This window comes from Aquarana catesbeiana, linkage group LG11 (genome assembly GCF_042186555.1).
Source record: "Aquarana catesbeiana isolate 2022-GZ linkage group LG11, ASM4218655v1, whole genome shotgun sequence".
NCBI lineage: Eukaryota > Metazoa > Chordata > Amphibia > Anura > Ranidae > Aquarana > Aquarana catesbeiana.
The window spans coordinates 89,099,628-89,121,075 of NC_133334.1; the positions used below are offsets into that span (position 1 = coordinate 89,099,628).

Sequence of the window (21,448 nt, forward strand, 5' to 3'; positions counted from 1 at the left end):
TTCCTCGGGAGGAAGGGAACAATAATATTTAATTTGCCAGCATAGAAACACGTACAATATGTTTGAGATATTCTACCTTGATCCTGCCAAAATATATGTCACCTTATGCAATTAAACATTTTATGTAATCTTGTCATGTTATTTAATAATCAGTATCACCCAGCTGTAGTAAGCAGACCTAGGTTTCTCTTGTTTAAGCATTACATCATGTCTAGATATGTTCCATCTATGTTGATTCTGCCAAAAATATACGTCACTGTAAATGACTAAATATATTGTATAATCTGTCTATATCATCCAATCACGTCGTATATTTATGCCTGTCTTGTTTAATGTATCTCACTTTATGTAAACTGAAATGCTATGTAACCCGGTCATATTAATTAACATCTGTTGCCACTATTTTCTTGTTTCCGAAAGGTTTTCAACTATGGCTAAATGTAACCATGGACTCATTTTTGCCATGAAAAAAGACCCATATATGGGATATAAATTCTATCCATCAAACATCATTATGATCCCTTTAAACCAATCTGAGTTTCGCCCGGCACACCAAGCCGCCCGGGCCTTGTAACCCGTGGCAGCGTTATGTGAGGGCACAGTCTATTTCAGCTGTGACTGTCCCTCATATTGCGACCCCAGCGGACATGCGTAGTCCACTGGGGAAGCCTGCTGTGTCAGTGGGTGGAGTGGGCGTGGCCCCGTTCTGACATGCGTGCCCGCCTTGGACGGGGCGGCGCGCACTCAGCCAAGGGGGCCACACTCCGCGAATCCCCGCGCCCTCTCCCTCCTACACCATCAGCTGTTGCAATTAACAGCGACAGCTGATTGGAGGGGAGGGGTTTTTATACTGGTATTGTATGAGCATGCCGGATGTCCAACGCACTTTGCTGTGTGGCACCGGTCTGTGCTGTCAGAATTTGTTTTTCTTTGGAACATAGGTAAGAAACCTTTTTCTACTGACCATCATTGCCTCTTTTGTGTGCTGCCTACAATCTTTAATGCCAATACTAAGACTTTGCCTAAATTTATAGAAGGTCGCTACCTTATTTAGGAAACAGAAACTAACTGACAATACCAATATAATTTTATTTTACTAAGACTCAGTGCTTTTATATTCCTTAGTATTTAGAAATAAATTCTAAGAAACCAATTCACCTTGCTCTAAGGTTATAGTGATATAGCAATTATGATAGTACATCTATGATGTCTCTGCATAATATTAAAACTGGTTATTTAATCAACTAAATAAGTGATTTATTTATTTATTTTGTCACTATTATAGTTACTATCCACGCACTAGCAACATCAGCCGCTGAGCTTCTAAACAACCTTCAGGTATGATTTAATGTTCGCACACAAAATTATTTTCTACCAAAACAAAATTAATGCTTTAAATTTGAAGCAAATATGATACCCTACTATACAACTTTACTGTTATGTTTTTTGCAGGACTTGCCTCTAGGCCTCAGTGTATCCTCAGAATATTTACCCTACCATTACGCCCCCTACTGGCCTCCTTTTTTGGAAGGCTAAGGGAGGATTCATTGCCTCCCCTATTATCACTAGGTGATAAAATACATATTGTCTGAAGGAATTCTTATTTTCCCCTGAATATGGATGCAAAATTTTCTACTGAAAACCATTGCCTACTCAGCACTGACACATGGTAGACAGACCTCTATTTTACTTGGATTACTGGCAAAGTGCATTCCTGAGAACTGAGTGAGAAGGGTGTTGTATTGTATTTGAGCATAGGAGAAGATATTGTCATTGTGTGTGTTAATGGATTCAATAAACAAACGACTTTCCGAACTACGAATAGTTATCACGAATAATATATATATATATACATACATACACACACACACACATACACACACATACATACACACATACATACACACACATCCATAAATATCAACTTATCCGTAAATAATTTGATTTGTTATAACGAATATCGCTACTCTACAGAAATAATAAATTATCCAAAAACAAATTAACATAACAAATATAACAGAACGAAATTATGTATTTTACGAACGAAAAACAAAACTGAACCAAAATTTTCTGCTGTGCAGAATGTCTAGCAGGCATCCCAATACTTTTAGTAATACAGTGTATATGTTCAATTGGTTGAATATAATTGGCTGCTCAATTTAGCTAAGGTAGAATGGCTGTGCGGCTGTGTTAATACATTGTCCCTAAAAGTTTTACATTGAAAAGGTGCATGTAGAACTTAGTGTGGCCCATATCTGAGTTAGATAATGTTCATAGCAACAAAAAGTCCATGAAACATGGATTTCCTGAAGAACGGTCCCATTGGAAGGAAAGCAACAAAGAGGAGAAATCACATTACAGTAGATGGTCTTCACAGATTCAGTGCCCTAGAACTCCCACTCAGGTCAGTCCTCTGCAGATATTTCTATCTCAAGACATAGGATATGGCACATCTGCAGAGGAAAGTCATATGTAGCAATGTGGACTACAATTGCAAAGCATAGCCCAGTATCACTAACTGACCTCATATCTGTGAGTCAACCCAAAGGGATTGTCAGATTAGTAGTTCCTCAGAATGGCAATTACTCTGTATGACTATGCACCCGGACTTCATATCCCAGGGATCTTTGCTATAATCAGGGAGAATGCTGGAAAGAGCATAAGAGACCAGAGATGCGCGCCACACTTTCGTCCTCCTGGTTCTGGTGTGTGACAGACTTCTCTGTTCCGAGAGGGTGAGGTCGTGGCATACCATGCGGTGTATGACATTCCAACCCGGCCAAGAAGGGCCCATCCCTGCTTGCTGATCTTCAGGCATCTATCCAGCATCACCCAACATCCAACAATGGATGATAGTCCAACATCCCGCTCTTTGTGCTGTTCATCGGATAATCGTCGCAAGTGAAACCGCTACAAGGACACCTCTGCAGGAATCGCTGATCGGAAGGTGTTGAATCGGCCTGGTCGTTGGTGATAGGGCAATTGCCCACATTTACAAACCTTTCTTTGCTGCTTCACTGGGACACTGTGCACAGACAGCTTTACCCTGGGGAAACACTTTACTCTATTTGAACATTGTACAATGTACATATACACCTGTCGCATCAACCTTTTTTCCCCAAGTAGTGTCATAACCTTGTGGCTGCACCCTATTGGATATAGTTAAAGAGCTCCGACAGCTAGCGAAAAACATCAGGCCTGCAACTGGGACATTACTGTCATTACTACAAAAAGCCCCCTTATACTGTTCTTGTTCAATTGATCTCTCATTAGGATTAGAAGTTGAATAGGCCAGCCTGGGTTTCCCCTTTAGAAGTCTTGCTAGTATTAATGCTTAACTCTTGCTTATCTTTTTCAGGTCATGCTCAAGTGGTACTACATTGTACATACCTATATAGAAGATACTGTTATCTGCAGACTGTCTTAACTTGTATTATTGCGGAGGAATTCTTCTCAACTAGTACTGTTATCAGATGTTCAGTTGATCTATTACCTCCTTTGTGCAACAAAATCTTCCTTGAGTTATTCAGTAAACGTTAATAGAATATAAACTCATTGAGTGGTTTGATTTATTACTTTAAGGTGGTGCAAAGATGTCTGAACCCAGAGTGTCAGGTGGGTTGGAATGTTCCCAGGGTCATGATGGTGCAGATGAGCAGGTAAATCCAAGCAGTCCCCAAGGGGGCAGTGCTACACATACACAACCCAACCCCTGCAGCAATCAACCAGATTATGTAAAGTAACATTGCAGCAAACTCACTTTACAAATGCCAAATACAATAAAATAACAACATACAGCAAGCACCTGCTTACATGTCAACTGCAAGTGCAATTTATAGCATGTCAAAGAGATAGAGTAGTGTTTCCCTGTTTGGTTGTATATCACCATCCCAACCTATAGCCATGTTTAAATGCTGCCTAGAATCATACTATGCACAGTGCGGCATTTTTGAAGACTACACATACAACATTGTTATGAGAGCTACCAGTTGCAGCAAAGTGACTTATCAATTTTGCCTTGCAGCACTGGGGTCCATGTTTCCATTTTTCACCAGGACACTGTCTACATGAGTTTGGGCGTTCTCACTGTGCTTGCATGGGTTTCCTCCTAGTATGACCCTAGTATGTGTGCACATGTATGTATGTATGTGAGATAGGGACCTTAGAAGGTATGCTCTTTAAGGGCAGGGACCAATTTAAACGTAGAGTTTGAAAAAGTGCTGCATAAATTATCAGTGCTCTATAATTGCTCATAATAATAATAGTACAGAAAACACCCTCGGATGACCAATCACAGTGATCACAAATGTAAACACCCAAGTTTGCATTGGAGAGCCCTCCCCTACCTCTTACAACATAGGAGGTCATCCATTCATACAGAATAATCACATGAAAAAAATACTTATTTACTATGATCGTAAGCTCCATGTGGTGGCCATAATTATATATTTTCCCTGATTCACTGTGCTCTCCATTAATAAAATTCGACCTGGAATAAAATAACCTAATATTCAAGTTTGCCTCCATTTGCACAGAACAACTGTACATGCAGTTTCACAGAAATAGTTTTTTCTGTGAATTTATAAATACACCCCAAAGTGCATGTTAGGGCAAATCCATTAGTAAAAGCAGCACACTTTACTCATACTTAATTACACATATTTAACCGGTTCAATACAGGCCATTTTCACTCCCTTCCTTCCCAGACCAATTTTTAGTTTTCAGCGCTGTCGCACTTTAAACAACAATTGCGCGGTCGTGCGACGCTGTACCCAAACAAAATTGACATCCTTTTTTCCCCACAGATAGAGCTTTCTTTTAGTGGTATTTGATCACCTCTGCGGTTTTTATTTTTTGGGCTATAAACAATTTTATACTTTTTGCTATAATAAATATCCCAATTTTTTTTTAAAAAAACTAATTTTTTCCTCAGTTTCGGCCGATACGTATTCTTCTACATATGTTTGGTAAAAAAAAAAAAAAATTGCAATAAGCGTATATTGATTGGTTTGCGCAAAAGTTATAGCGTCTACAAAATACGGGATAGATTTACGGCATTTTTTAAAAATTTTTATTTATTTATTTATTTTTTACTAGTAATGGCGGCTATCTGCGATTTTTTTTTTCGTGACTGTGACATTATGGCGGACACATCGGACACTTCACACATTTTTGGGACCATTCACATTTATACAGTGATCAATGCTATAAAATTGCATTGATTACTGTGTAAATGTGACAGGCAGTGAAGGAGTTAACCACTAGGGGGACACAAGGGGTTAATTATGTTTCCTAGGGAATGATTCTAACTGTAGGTGGAGGGGACATACAAGGGGAGGAGACCAATCAGTGTTCCTCTGTACTGGGAACACAGATCGTCTCCTCTCAACTGACAGGACGTGGATCTGTGTGTTTACACACACAGATCCACGGTCCTGCCCGGTTAACGGCAATCGCGGGTGCCTGGCGGACATCGCGGCCGCCGGGGACATGCACTGGGTCCTGAGCAACGCGGCGGGCGCGCGCTCACCCCCGAGATGGCCGGGAGGCCCAGGACGTCATATGACGGCCACCCAGGATGGGAGATCCCATCTCAGGCCGTCATATGACTATGGCTGGGTAATGAAGTGGTTAAGCACACATTTAACCCCTTTATTGCCCGAGATGTTAACTCCTTTAGAGCCAGTGTCATTAGTACAGTGACAGTGTATAATATTATTACTGGGTCGGAAGAAAAAGAGTGGAGAAGTCTATATTTATACCATGTCTGAAGGGTTGCTGTTAGGGAAGAGCAGGCAGATTGTAAAAGGAAGAGAGTGAGAGTAGCCCCAAGGAAGGGCACAAAGGTACAGAGAAGATGAAACATGTGATTGTATAAACCAATCTTGGATACATGCTAAGAGTAGCCACATGACATAGTTTGAAGAGTCCCATTATATGTCGCTGATCACCGCCATTTAAAATAATAAAATATCAGTTATATTATTTATACCATAATATATAATACTAAAATGTATTTAGTACTAAATGTAATTAGCATTTTAAAAATGTTAAATTTAGTACTAATTTATAAAAAAAATGTATATATATATATATATATATATATATATATATATATATATATATATACACACATATACATACACACACACACACACACACATACACACACATATACCGTATTTATCGGCGTATAACACACACCCCAAGTTTAGGAGGGAATTTTAAGGAAAAAAACATTTAAATGCCCATCAATGCAGCCTTGCACAGCGTCCATCTGCATGCTTGTCCAGTGTCATTTGCAGCCATATCAGTGTCCATCTGCAGCCTTGTCAGTGTCCATCTGCAGCCTTGTCAGCGACATTTGCAGCCTTGCCCAGGCTGCAGTTAAACTGCAGTGACTTGTCAGTGTCACTGCAGATTGAAAATGGCGCCGCCGAGATACACAAAGCCGGTCCTGTGTATCTCGGCTCCTCTTGGCTCTTCTCGTAGCCCCCGCCCCATGATGGACATAACACAGGTCCAATGGCAGGACTGGGCGTGATAGAGATACATATATATATATATATATATATATATATGTATGTATGTATGTATGTATATATGTGTGTGTGTGTGTGTGTGTGTGTGTATGTGTGTATGTGTGTATGTATATATATATTTATTATACACACACACACACACACACACACACACACCATAGTTTGTAGTTGCTAGCACTTTCACTAAAACCAATCAATATACACTTATTGGGATTTTTTTTATCAAAGACATGTAGATGAAGAAATTTGCCAAAATTTATGAAGACTTTTTTTTTTTATTGGGTAGGTTTTATAGCTGAAAAGTAGTCTATTTTTAATTTCTAAAATCGCTAAATAAAAAACCCAGCGGTAATCAAATACTACCAAAAGAAAGCTCTATTAGTTTGTAAAAAGGTATACAAATTTAGTTTGGGTACAGCGTTGCATGACCGCGCAATTATCAGTTAAAGTAGCGCAGTGCTAATAGCAAGAAATTGCCTGGTCTTGAAGGAGGTAAAATCTTCTGGAGGTCAAGTGGTTTAAAGACCCTGCATTCAGCTCCTAATTTCCTGTTGTAGGCTGACCTGACAGTGCATTTTCTGAACTGAAACTGCAAGGACTGGCGTCAACCTTGTCCAGTTGTCATTTTCTAAATGGCAAATCACCTCCCCCTCTCCTCATCTCCACAACATAGGGGGAGGTGTTTTTTGGTTTAAGGAAGTGAGCTAGTCAGAGCTGATAATAGCGAGATAACAGGAAGTGTGCGCAGAACACAGGACCGCTCTGAATTTCTGCCAGGATCAATGGGTATTTTATTGCACTTTTCAAACAGATATGACAACTTTCAATGGTGCATTTAACAGGTCACAGCAGAGGAATATAGGGAATTTTATTGTTAGAGTCTATATTAATGTTAATTTTTTTAATTTATTTTTTATATATATGTGGTCTTTAATGTAAAGCAGTATGTTCTGGAGCCAAAAATCCATATAGGAGGGGTAAACATTGCAATATTGATGGCCATATAAGATGAATAAGGACAGTACAAATGCTGGAACTGCATAATAGGTCTAGACAGGTGCAGCTAAACAATTTGTCTTTTGTACTATAGCTCAGCGGTTTAATATAAATAATGTAAAACCTACAGACTTCACGTCATATTTCTGCCAATCACACACATACACATGAAAAACAAAGACAAAGAGATGCAAAAAAAAAGGAAGAAGAATCATGCATGGAAGTGCGTGGATTAATTTTGGAGAGTAAGGAAATTGTTTGGTGTCGCTTTAAGCACTGGCCTAGAGCCAGATGTACCAGTTTAAAAATAGTTGTCACTAAAATAAATGAGAATGATTTAGGCACAACTAAATGTTTGTTAGATAGATTGCACATTTTATTTGATCCCTAGTTTAAGAAAACACGCACTTCAAAAGCAATAGAGATGCTGATGATGCTCATCTTTGAACATTTCGCCCCAAGTAAAAGCAACATATTTTCTTGGTCCGCCGAATCAAAGGGGTTTATTTTAAGGTTGAATATATTTTTATTATTTTCATACAGGTAGTTACAAAAACACTGACATAAGTAAAACAGTATTATAAGAAATTTTTGGTCCACAAATATCCAGGGACATCATAAACACGTATAAAAGATCTTTAATGATCCTTACCATAGGAGTGTAAACAATATGAGAAACCACTTTCAGCCCAACGATGTTAAGGTTAAAAGTTGAGATGAGGAGCCAAGATGGCATAATTAGAATGCATACAGGAGGTCAGACTATTGTAATAAATGTGTACCTAGTGATAGGTGTGGGTTACTTAACGTAAAAATATTAAAAAGTGTAATAAAAATCAAAAAGAGGGGGAGAAGAAAGGGAGACTCTGGTTTCCTCCCACACTCCAAAAGACATGCTGGTAGGTTAAATGGCTCCTGTCTTAATCGACCTTAGTATGTGTATGCATGTGAGTTAGGGACTTTAGACTGTAAGCTCCTTGAGGGCTGGGACTGATGTGAATGTGTAACATATATGTAAAGAACTGCATAAATTAATGGAGCTTTATAAGTACCTATAATAGGGTGAGGGTGAGGACGGATCAAAAATGGTGTTAAAAAAAAAAAAAAAAATAGTTTAATTCTGGTTTGTGTGCAATCTGCATTTCAATGCTTCCAAAAAAGAATACATGAATCTACTGATCCATTGTGAGATAAAATTGTGTCTTGATTGGACTTTAGAGGTTCTTCCATACACATGTCATTTACCACCTGGACCCCGTGTACTAAAGACGGTGAATAGTTCTTCATAAGGTAGGTATTAATGGTCTACCTGCAACAAGAAAATGTCTAAGGAGCTGTTTCTTTTGAGTTTTCACTAAGCCAGGGAGAATTGATAGTAATACCACTGCCGGTTAAGAGGGAAGTGACTCTGTAAAGTTCATTATAACATTTCAAAAATCTCAAGACAAAATGGTAAGACTTTCCTACATTCTCACCAGATGTGAATGATGTCCCTTTCGTATTGCTGCATCTACAATGGGTATCTGGTACCGATGGAAAAATTCATTGTAAAGAGGCAGGGTCTTTATACCAGCTAGTGAGTATTTAGTAGTTTTTCTCTTGAGTGTAACAAAAGATGGAAGCTTTATGGGTGAGAATGAAGGCTTTATTCCATTCCATAGAGGTGATCTTATGGCCCAGGTCCCTACTCCAAACTGTCAAATATGCAAGAGAACAATTAGAGTTCAGTTTTTTTAAAATCAGATAGCATATATCTGGGTTGTGCTGAAAGGGAGTACAGCTTTTCAAACTTTGTAAGGGGGCATCAGACTAGACTGTTAGATTGTAATTTCTTATAGAACAAGGCAAGTTGATGCTGCATACGCCAGTTAATCAGAAGGTGTATGGAAAAACCTGATGATAGCATTGATTCCGAGTGTAGGAGAAAATGTCTCACCTGGTGCCAATATGAACAAAGACATTTGCCTATATAAGAAGCCTGTATTCCTGTGCCCAAATCTGGATTGTCACATAAAGAGGTAAGTGGGCTAGGGTCGGAAGAAAGAGTGGAGAAGTCTATATTTATACCATGTCTGAAGGGTTGCTGTTAGGGAAGAGCAGGCAGATTGCGAAAGGAAGAGAGTGAAAGTAGCCCCAAGGAAGGGCACAAAGGTACAGAGAAGATGAAACATGTGATTGTATAAACCAATCTTGAATACATGCTAAGAGAGTAGCCACATGATATAGCTTGAAGTCCAGCAGTCCTGCACCGCCAGAGATTTTGAGCAGGCATAATGTTCTGTGTTTAAGCCTGGATGGTTGTTTATGCTATATAAATTGATTAAAAACTGAACGCAGAGAACGGAAGAAAGGAAGAAGGGGGAGCAAAAGGTAATGTTTAAAATATGTATACAAATTTAGGATGAGTGTCCATTTTCAATCTATTGATCATACCTAACCAAGGTAAGGATCTCGTCTGCCATATGTCTAAGTTACCAAGTATGTTGGAGAGTAAAGGGCTATATTTATTTGTGTGAGTAAATATAAATGAGGCATGCAGAAATAGGTATGCCTAGATACTGTATGGCTTTGTGAGCCCATTGGAAAGAAAAATTAGTTTTTAACGTATGTAAAAGAAGCGCTGGGGGGTTAAAAAAATATTAAAAGCCTCAGTTTTGGATATATCTAATTTAGTTTTATTAAGGTTACTGAACATTGAGATTCTAGTAGGGGTGAGGGAAGGCTGGTATGAGGGTTTTGTACATACACTAACACATCGTCTGCACACATCGACAGTTTATAATGCACTGATAGAGTACAAATCCCTTGAATCCAATCATTTTGGCTAATCGTTTGAGCGAGATGCTCAATAACCAACATAAAAAAGTGTGGAAAGTGGACAGCCTTGTCTGGTTCCATTTGATATGTTGAATGGTTTGGAGTAAATACCATTAACCAATATGGAGGCTGAAGGGGAAGAATATAAAGACATTACTTCACTTATGCAGTTTGATCCTAATCCTATTTGCATAAGCGAGAGGCATAGGAAAGACCAATTGATTCCATCAAACACTTTTTTAGCTTTGAAAAGATTAAACAGAATGATGCTTCTGAACATAATATATTAAGTGTAGAGTCTTTGTTGCGTTATTTTTAGCCTCATGCTCCAGAATGAACCACAGGAGTTTATTTTAAATGGGAAGCTAAATTTGTACACCTCTTAAAGGAGGTATACCTGCAGCCAATACTTTTTTCTCACTTTCAAAAGATTGGGAAATGGTTAGAATCTCTGCTTGTGTTTTTTTTTTTTTTTTAATTGCTCTTTGTATCCCTGCTTGGGAGATGCCCTTTTTTATTTGTCTTGGTAACTACAAGGTGATGTGAAACCCAGCTGTAACAGGTAGGATTTCCACTTATCTTGGGGAGGTTCCCAGTGGTCACAGATAGCAAAAATAAAGTGACATGGGCTCTAAACCTTCCTCGCTCTAGCCAAAAAAAAAAAATAATAATAATAATAATAACAATAAGTTTTGGCTGGACAGAAACTTTAACTGAAACAAATGAATGCATGGATTAAAGATATAAAAAAAAAAAAAAAAAACGAAAGTTCGACACACATTACACTTTAAATAAACTGACTACGTTAAACTCAAAACCTTAGAGTAGCCATTTTCAATTGTTTTTACCCCATAGGAACCTTCAAAAGTTTTTCTAGCTTTTAGGGGAACCCAGCTAAAAATTATTATATCTTATTATATCTACAGTTGATGGTATATTAATGTGATCAGTAAATGGTGCAAATAAAATGACAGAATAAAAACAAACAAAAAAACAAAAAAAAACAAAACCCGCTGCTTACTTGTAGTATCCGACTCCTCAAGAGCATACATTTACAACACTTTCCTGCTCTATATGACAAATTATTTAAATAACCATGGAAGAACACAAAGAATACTAATAGCCAAAAAAAAAAAAGACAAACTGTGAAAAATGTAGTGTCTACTTACATTAATGATCAGTGAGTGAAGAAGTTTGCCTTTACAATTGGTGCCAGCAAAAAATATTCCCTTACATTGGTGATTCAATGTAGAAGTGACCTCTTACATTGGATGTCAGTGGAAAGTCCCCTTAAGTTGATGCTTAGTGGGAGATCAATCCACCACTGAAATCCCTAGCAACCTTTGGAGGAACCATAGTTGAGAGGCTGCTTTATAGACTGGTAGTACAATCTCCTTTAAAGCTAAACTCCAGGAAACTTGAAAATGATCCCTTGCAGTGGGGCTGTGCCCTCACTGTGAACGTTACCTGCTCATGCATATCTATTGGGCATAAAAAAAAAAAAAAAGAAGAAGATTTCCTTACCCGATCCTTAACTCCTCAATGCGGTTAGACCAATCCCAATGCGTCTTCTCCCCCATGCTTCAGCTGCTTAAGGTCCCAACGTCATCAAGGGTCCATAGCCCTGCATTGGGCATGATGATGTAGAGGGACGGTCCACCGATGAAGCATGGGGGGGGGGGCACCATCTGCCAGGAGTGCAGAGGATCGGGTAAGTAAAATGCTTTTACTCCCCACTAGAATAGCAGTTAACCCTTCCAGATTTGGATTTCCTGTAGTTGGGCTTTAAACCTACCTATGACTTTGAATTAGATACAAACTGAAAGGGTTGTTTAGTTAGTCTATCATATTGCAAGGTTTTGGTTAAGCTAAATAAATTGAAGGTTTTGTTGCCTAACAATTAGTATTTCATACAAATCAGAACATACACTATATCAGGGATATGCAATTAGTGGACCTCCAGCTGTTGCAGAACTACAAGTCCCATGAGGCATAGCAAGACTCTGACAGCCACAAGGATAACACCCAGAGGCAGAGGCATGATGGGACTTGTAGTTCTGCAACAGCTGGAGGTCCGCTAGTTGCATATCCCTGTACTATATTGTCAAAAGTATCGGGACACCTGCCTTTACACGCAGCCCAATAGAATACCTTTGGGATGAATTAGAGTTGAGTCTGCGAGCTAGGCCTTTTCGTCCAACATCAGTGCCTGACCTCACAAATGTGCTTCTGGAAGAATGGTCAAACATTCCCATAGACACACTCCTAAACCTTGTGGACAGCCTTCCCAGAAGAGCTGAAGCGGTTATAGCTGCAAAGGGTGGGCCAACTCGATAATGAACCCTACGGACTAAGACTGGGATGCCATTAAAGTTCATGTGCGTGTAAAGTGTCCCAATACTTTTGACAATATAGGGTAGTTTTTTCCATCATAGTAAACCAGAGCAAAACCTGCACTTATATTAACATAATTTATTTACATTTATAACTAAATTAAATTAGTTGATTAGAACTGGTCTTTAGCAACTATATTCTATTTCAAGCATAAAATATCAACATTTTACTCTTATATCTTCATAGTTTTTTTCTCCATATTAAATACACACTCTCTACATCCACTTAGATGTGTAGTATATATACTGTATATTATATAAAAAGGTATGCATGTACTTTTTCTTGTGTACATATAACATTTATAAGCATTCTTAACACTTGGCAGAGTTGCACATTCTACACTCAAACATTAATTTCTAAATGTTGATTCAAGGTGTACTATAGTTGTCAGTAGAATCAGGGAGATTTTGCGCAACCTGTTCATGATCTGCCCAATGGTAGATATGGTGTAAAACAAGCATACGTACTCTCTGACTTCAAAAGCAAACAAGTAGCAAAAAGCTGAAAACAAAGCTTAAGTGACACCCAAAATCATGCCAAACATAATATTATCGTCTTTTAGCCAACCATGCGTGCCTTGGAAAAATAACTACATATGAGATCCAACCCAACATTCAAAATCTAAAAACAGAATTATTTCTAAATCATTACAGAAAACATGTTTGGAGAGATTTCTCCTATTTTCCTGTCTTGATGAGAGGGTGTCCCACTGACAGGAAGTGTAAGAAAATCTATAGCACGATGTGAAACATATACAAGATCTGAAAAGCTGCACACCCCGAATAACAAAATATTGTAAAAAGAAAGAAAAAAAGAAAAAAATATATTTTTTGTGTTCTCTTTCATTTCAGAGCTTCTAACCATTTATATTTATCCACTATTTTGGACCCAATTCTTCCCATTATAGGGACCACAGAGTCCTAATTACTTTTACATGCAGTCAGGTACTAAAACGGTTTTCACTTTCACTTTGGCACTACCTAGCACTTAGCGTTTTTTGAGCACATTCCTCACTTTTATTAGGCAAATTTTTATTTCTCACTCCTCACCAATATTATATATATCCTTTTTCCTTGGCACTGGTTTTTGACATGCTTTATATTCCCAATATCTTTGGGATCACCACCATACTGTTTTTTACAGCCTCACATATAATACTCATCACCACACTATACCTTTTTGTCATTTCACTTTTGAATTCAATAATCACCCCATCAATCCTTTTATATTTATTTCAACACCTCACCCATTAATTTACTTTTGAATAACTATATTTGATTCTGTATAAAAATTAATTATTGTTTTCACCCCAAAATATATTTTAATTATTTTAATTCATTGGAATATATACAAACACTTCATAACAAATATTTTACACTAGACACCCAATATAAAACAGCATTTTAGGAATTATGTGCCACCAGCAATTATAATATACTGGGACTTGAGTTTTTTACTCCTTCTCATAATTAGGCCCTTTCAGCGCTATTCCTATTGATCTCTTAATATATAGACCAGTGTTTCTCAACTCCAGTCCTCAAGGCGCCCCAACAGGTCATGTTTTCAGGATTTCCTTCAGATGAAATGGCTGTTATAATTACTAAGGCAGTGAAACTGATCAAATCACCTGTGCAAAATAATGGAAAGCCTGAAAACATGACCTGTTGGGGCGCCTTGAGGACTGGAGTTGAGAAACACTGATATAGACAATACGTACACAACATATTAATTACTCCCATTGTGATGATTTTCAGGTGCCCATGGCCCCCACTCTCCTCTCCTTTTGGAGTGCCCAATAACCTGTGACCACTTGTAAGCTTTGCGGCCCAGGCAACCCCTTACAGGGTTGAGGTGGGGGCGGCTCCTCAGCAGTCTTCAAGACCACCAGTGGAAAATCAACTGTCTATCTCGTGTGCGTTTGTTTTAATACGAAGTCTCTAGATAAGCAAGCATTTTTGATGGAGAGGAAACACAAGAACCCCCTGAGGAAGACCGTAAATATATAGGTCGAAATGCATTGGGGCTCTGTTCCGAACATCGGACAGTACAACCACATTTTATTGATTGTAGGTTGATACATTAGATAAATTCATTTCTCTCTCTACCCTGATGGTATTGCCAATATTGTGTTTCCCCCTCTCACAATCTACCAGTCTCGCATTGTACATACCCAGAGCTCATGTTTTAACTCTTGTGTGCATATTGTTTATTTGCTTTCTCTTTTTTTGATAATAAAATCATTTATATTTTTTATATATATTTTTGTTGACTCACAATTGCTGCTAAAAAAACCCACAGGGATTTTTTTCTTTCTTTTTACAATATTGTGTAAGAAATTCTTTCCAAAGGAGAGACAGCAACAAAAACTCATCTTTAATACAGAGTCAGGAAACGTTTCATCTCATGTCAGTATTCTATAGCGATCGGCATCTTATCTTTCCAGTAGAACCTGCTTTACTAATTTCTTTTCCTGGTGAGTAAGGGGACAGGAAGTGATGGAATATCTCCCCAGTGGGGACACAGACAGCTATAAAAACATGATAGAAGTACTAACCTAAACCCACTTCTTCAATAACGAAGTAGAAAACTTTGGCTGCTTTATACAAGGAAATAAAGGAATGGGAAACGCCTTAAAAGACCAGTGGGTGGGTCATTTCCATTGAACTGATACTGGGTTGTTTGCAGGAAAATCTGTATGACTCAACTGTTTATTTTTTTTCCTGTGCAGTGTTAATCTGCTCTCTGAAACCCTCAAAAATCAAGCTTATAGACACTGGGGTGGGTAACCCCTGCTACTTGGCATGAGTCCAAAGCCCACCATGACCAAATGTATTCCATGGAATTCATAAAGACTGGTGCAAACAGATTTAGCAAAAGGTCTTGTGTGCGGCCTAAAAGTGGCGCAGCATGAGCAAACTTCATGTACCCGTCCAGAACTTGTACATAGTCTGTGTCCAATCACACACGAAGCAAGGCTCGGCCCTGCACCCGCTCTCTTCTCATTGGCTCACTGGCTGTGATTCACAGTAGCGAGAGCCAATGGCTACCTCATTGGCTGAGACCACAGTGGAGAGAGAGCTCCAGAAGAGCCAAAGCTCTTGTGCACGTCGCCGGATTCGAGATGGGGCTCAGGTAAGTATTGGGGGGGCTGGGGGGGCTTATGCACACAGAAGGCTTTTTACCTTGATGCATGGAATGCATCAAGGTAAAAACAAACCTTGAGCCTTTAAACATGTAATGAATGTCTTCAGTATATTGCGCAGTATATTGCTTTATCTTTAATTTTTTTCCATTTCAATTGCCTTTATTTATATTTTTTCCTTCACATTTCCATACAGACCCAAAAGCAACAGTGACAGGGGTTGGGAGTTGGGACAAACTAACACTGCAAGAGGGGCTTACTGCAGTGACCTATCATGTTCATGATTTAAATCAGTGTTGGTCAAATTTATTGATATATGAGACCTCAAATGCAGCCCTTGACATCAAAAAAGGACCACGCATATTATATAAGTGAAAGTAATGCTAAAGAAAGGGACTTCAGTCATGCAACCGGAGATGCACAAAGCTTGCAAACATGCTATAGGAGTTGTTGAAACTGGGAATATGCTTCAGTGGACAGTCATAGGCTGAAGACACACTTCAGGAGACTATTATAAACCACAGATACACTACTTACTGCTATTACAGTCCCTTTACAATTCAGTGCTTCCACACTTCCTTGAAAAATACTTGTGCCTTGTTTGGTATATCTTTCAGCATGATCCATTATAAAAGATTAAAGATTAGAGGGGAAAAAAAACATAAAAATGGAAAAAGGATTGGACATCAAAAAAAAAAAAAAAGAAGTAAGGTAGTATGAAAGAAATAAACCAAACCGTTTAACTTCCAGATGACAGTCCAAAGCAGGGGTCTCAAACTCAAATTACCTGAAGGCCACAGGACAAGTTTTCATATCCAATGGGGACCGCATGCAAATTTTCCTTTCCCCCAGCATTGGTGTCAGAGGACGCACTATTAACACCCAACATTATCCCCTACACTCCACAAATACCCCCCTTACACTCCACAAACACTCCACAAATACCCCCTCTTCACAAATTTCAACCCCAGTCACGCAACTAAGGACTTTGTGTGATGGCTCACTTCTCCTCCTGGCAGTCAGCTGGTGGCCTAAACTTCTGCTTCCCGAGTCCACTCCTCCGGTCAGGTCCTGGCTTCACCAGGCCTAGTAGCAGGGCACCGTGAGGACGCCCCAATCTTCCACCCTGAGGTGACAGCAGGACCCTGGATTCGGAGACGGTGTTCTATTGAGAAGTGCTCGCCATCAAATGTTGCCCGGGACGAGCTGCGCATGCACCGTACGTAATAGCACAACAGCTAATTTTACGATCAGCTGTTGTGTCGGCGAGTCAGATTGTGCCTCTCGCTGCTGAGGAGTGTTCATGTAGGTGAGGGGCGGAATTTAACATGAAGGGCACGGATGTTTTCAATGGTGGCCAGTGCTGCAAAGATGGGGGCGGAATTTTTAACGATGCCCAAACAAATCTGCTAAACAAATCTTTATCTGCTATTCTTCCTGGAGGGCCTATTTAGCTAGCTAAACATTTAAAATTCTGCCCCCATCTTTGCAGCAGTGGCCATCCATGAAAACATCTGCTCCCTTCATGATAGATCAGCACTGGCCATCAATGAAAACATCCGTCCCCTTCATGATAGATTAGCGCTGGCCATCAATGAAAACATCCGCCCCCTTCATGTTAGATCAGCGCTGGCCATCAATGAAAACATCCGCCCCCTTCATGTTAAATTCCGCCCCTCACCTACATGAACGTGCCTCGGCACAATCTGACTGAAAAATGTCTTCAGTCGGCTATTGTGCGCAGGCGCCGTCTCGCTGACACAACAGCTGTTGTGGTATTATGTACGGTGCATGTGCAGTTCGTCCCAGGCACTATTCAATAGTGGGCACTTCTCGATAGAACTAGGTGGGTGGGGTGATGGGCGGATCCTCCCTCTGCTTTGCTCTCCTTTGTTGTGCGTACTGGGCTGCAGCAGCATGTGGGGGAGAGGAGACGGAGAGAGAAAGCGCCCAGCCGCTGCATACTGCCACATGTCACACCCGCATAGGATCGGCCCTGCCTGCTGGCCATTTGTAACCGGTCCGCGGGCCGGTACTTTGAGACCCCTGGTCCAAAGGATCTTTTTTATCACTGGCCTTAGTAAGACTACGGTGTACAAGGACCCCAAGGGCCGTACAATAAGTGCAAAAAGGCCACAGGTTTGGTACCAGGGATTTGCATCTTAACAAAGCGGTTGTGGCAAATGACCATGACCAAACAAAGATTGGAACATATTATAATACTATATACATATAAACATACTATAGGAGTTGTTGGAGACTGGGGCCATGCTGCAGTAGACAGTCATAGTCCGAACACACTTCAAGAGACAGTCATTGACCACAGATACATTACTTACTGCCATTACAGCCCCTTTACAAATCAATGATTGCACATTTCCTTAAAATTACTTGTGCCTTGTTTGGTACTGTATATCTCTCAGTATGATCCATAATAAAAGATTGAAAGAAAAAAAAAAAAAAAGAAAAAAATAAAAAACACCCCATAAAAATAGAAAAAAAAGACAAGGCACGTTAACAAGACAGTCCAAAGTATATTTGTCACTGGCCCAAGACTACGGTGTACAGGGCCCGACACCCCCCCCCCCCTCCCAAGGGCCGTACAATAAGTGCAAAAGGGCCACAGGTTGGGTACCATGGGTTTAAATCTTCTTTACAAAGTGATTTCGGCAAATCACCAAGACTCTCTGACAGTAATATAGTTTTCCCAACCCCTGTCACTATTGATAGGCAGTCTTCATGGAAATGTGGAAAACATATTAAAGCTACTGTATGTATTATTAAAGTGTAACTAAAGGCAAAACTTTAGTTTTGGATAGAGTGGAGATGGATTAGAACACCTGTCTTTATTGCTGTCTTTGCCACCATTAAGGAGATTCACCCTCTCTGTCCTTTTTACCATTATCATTTAAAGTGAAAGTAACAGAAAACCACAAATTTTGGGTTCTCCCCAGAAAAATAATAATAGAGGAGAAATCTTCCAATGGGGACACTAGTTCTGGTAACCTGGGGGTCCCCAAGGGATTGCCTTTATTTTCAGGGATTTCCTTCTACTTCCTGTTTTGGCTATGAGACAGGAAGTGAAGGGAAATCTCTCAAATGAGACACAGATGGCAAAAAATAAACTGACAGGGGTTATACCCCCTCCCTTACTCTATCCAAAATGAAAAAAAAAAAAAAGTTTTGCCTATAATTCTACTTTAACCACTTGCCAAACGCCCATAGCCGAAAAATGGCTGCAGGGCGGTCGGATAACGCTGAGAGGGCATATTATAACTTCCTCCCAGAATCGTGCACCCCCGGGAATATACGTGACCGCTGGCGCATCAAGGTATAGGGCCGATGGCAGCGGCCCTTTACCACATGATCACTCCGTCAAATGACAGAGCGATCACTTGTAAACAAGCCAGTGCATGTCCCATTCATCTCTCCCCTTTCTGTACCGATCAGTACAGTGTGAGAGGAGAGGGGGAGAGATCGGGTGCAGCAGCGCTGTGGGCTGGATCTATAATGCCCATGTACATGCTATGTGTTAGAAATATTGTATAAATGGACAACTTTGTGGGGAAAAAAAAAAAATGACATGTTCAAAAGACTCATTATGCCTCACAGAATATACGTTTGAGTGTTTGCTTTCCAAAATGGGGTAATTTTTGGGCATTTCCATTGTCCTGGTGCTCCAGGGCCTTCAAAAGTGCAAGAGGTACCGTATTTATCGGCATATAACTAGCACAGGCGTATAACACGCACATTCATTTTAAGAGGGAAGTTTCAGGAAAAAAACTTAAATTTTAAATAAGGAACTTTGAAGCAAAATAAGGGTCAGTGCCCATCTGCAGCCTCACCATTGCCATCAATGCAGCCTGATTAATGCCCACCTGCAGCCTCACAAGTGCCATCAATGCAGCCTTATTAGTCCACATCAGTGCAGCCTCACCATTGCCATCAATGCAGCAGCCTCGCCATTGCCATCTATTGACTTCCTATTACAGAGGCCGCCAAGTAAAAGGAGATTCTCACTGTATGTAATCTGACGGCACTCGTCCCGCCCCCCCCCCCGCTATTTGCACCCGATTTTCATGGTGAAAAAGTGAGTGTTATACGCCAATACAGTAGTTAAGAAATTAGATGTGTAATTTATGTCCCTAGAACGCCTGACGGTGCTCCCTGCATGTTGGACCTCTGTATGTGGCCAGGCTGTGTAAATGTCTCACACATGTGGTATCGCCATACTCAGGAGGAATAGTAGAATGTATTTTGGGGTGTAATTTGTGGTATGTATATGCTGTGTGTGAGAAATAACCTGCTAAATATGACAATTTTGTGAAAAAAAAAAAAAAGTCTTCATTTTGCAAAGAATTGTGGGGAAAAAAAAACTTAAAAAAACTCACTATGCCTCTTACTAAATACTTTGGAATGTCTACTTTCCAAAAAAGGGTCATTTGGGGGGTATTTGTACTTTCCTGGCTTGTTAGAATCTGAAGAAATTAGATAGGCCGTCAATGCATCAGGTGTGATCAATTTTCAATGATTGGCACCATTGTATATTATATATACAGATATATAGATTGTATATTCTATAACTTTCACCAAGACCAAATAATATACACGGATTTGGAATATATTTTTTACCAAAGATATGTAGCAGTATAACTTCTGGCCAAAATTTATGAAGAAAAATTACTAATTTGCAAAGTTTTATAACAGAAACGAAGAAAAATGCATTTTTTTTTTTTAACAGAATTGTTGGTCTTTTTTCACTTATAGTGCAAAAAATAAAAAAACTCAGTGGTGATTAAATACCACCAAAAGAAAGCTCTATTTGTGTGAAAAAAGGAACAAAAATGTAATTGAAATTGTTGTATGACTGAGTAATTGTCATTCAAAATGTGAGAGCACCGAAAGCTGAAAATTGGTCTGGTTAGGAAGGGGGTTTAAGTGTCCAGTGGGTAAGTGGTTAAACGAAAAGAAATAAAAAAAAAAAAAAAAAAAAAAAAAAAGCAACTAACCCCCTCAAAAAAGAAACTAAAGTTTTGCCTAGATAAACATACCAAGTAGCATAGTTATATACCAATTGTATACAGTTATCAGGCTACACGATATAGGTCTTTTAATGAAGCAGGCTACCCTTTAAACTCAATATCTCTACAAGAACATGGTAGAAATGGGAGTTAGGACCTTTATTGTACAGCATGTAAGCAAATATTTTTGTATTTTTCTTTTGAAATGTTGATATTTTGTCTTCAAATGCTCACATTGACATAAATACTGGGAACACAATTTCTTGCTGCTTTGTAAAATAGAATTTTAGGTGACTTTTTGCCAATTCATTAAGCTGTGTAGCCTAAAATATTCAAATATGCGTAAACAATTCTGTGACTAAATGTGAATCATTCAATTTCCCCTTCACCCAAAGTCAAAAATCATTTGTTGAAGAAAGAATGTTCAACAGGTAAATCGTAACTCTTGTCCAGATTATGAGAGATCCTTCATCTCAGTCTGACATTAATGATAAAAGTATGAACCTTAAGGCAGTATAAAAACAGTGGTAATAAGC

The 21,448-nt window shown here is 39.3% G+C and overlaps 1 protein-coding gene and 1 long non-coding RNA gene across 4 annotated transcripts in view; one reads left to right on the top strand and one right to left on the bottom strand.

Moving 5' to 3' along the window:
* Positions 1–1,372, top strand: part of LOC141112979 (uncharacterized) — a 48,478-nt gene extending 47,106 nt beyond the window's left edge. Inside the window, exon 4 of the long non-coding RNA XR_012236680.1 lies at positions 1,286–1,372. This is a non-coding gene — a long non-coding RNA (uncharacterized lncRNA). The remainder of the gene's footprint in view (positions 1–1,285) is intronic.
* SYT8 (synaptotagmin 8) overlaps positions 1–21,448 on the bottom strand; it is a 91,866-nt gene that overhangs the window by 70,146 nt on the left and 272 nt on the right. The window lies entirely within an intron of this gene.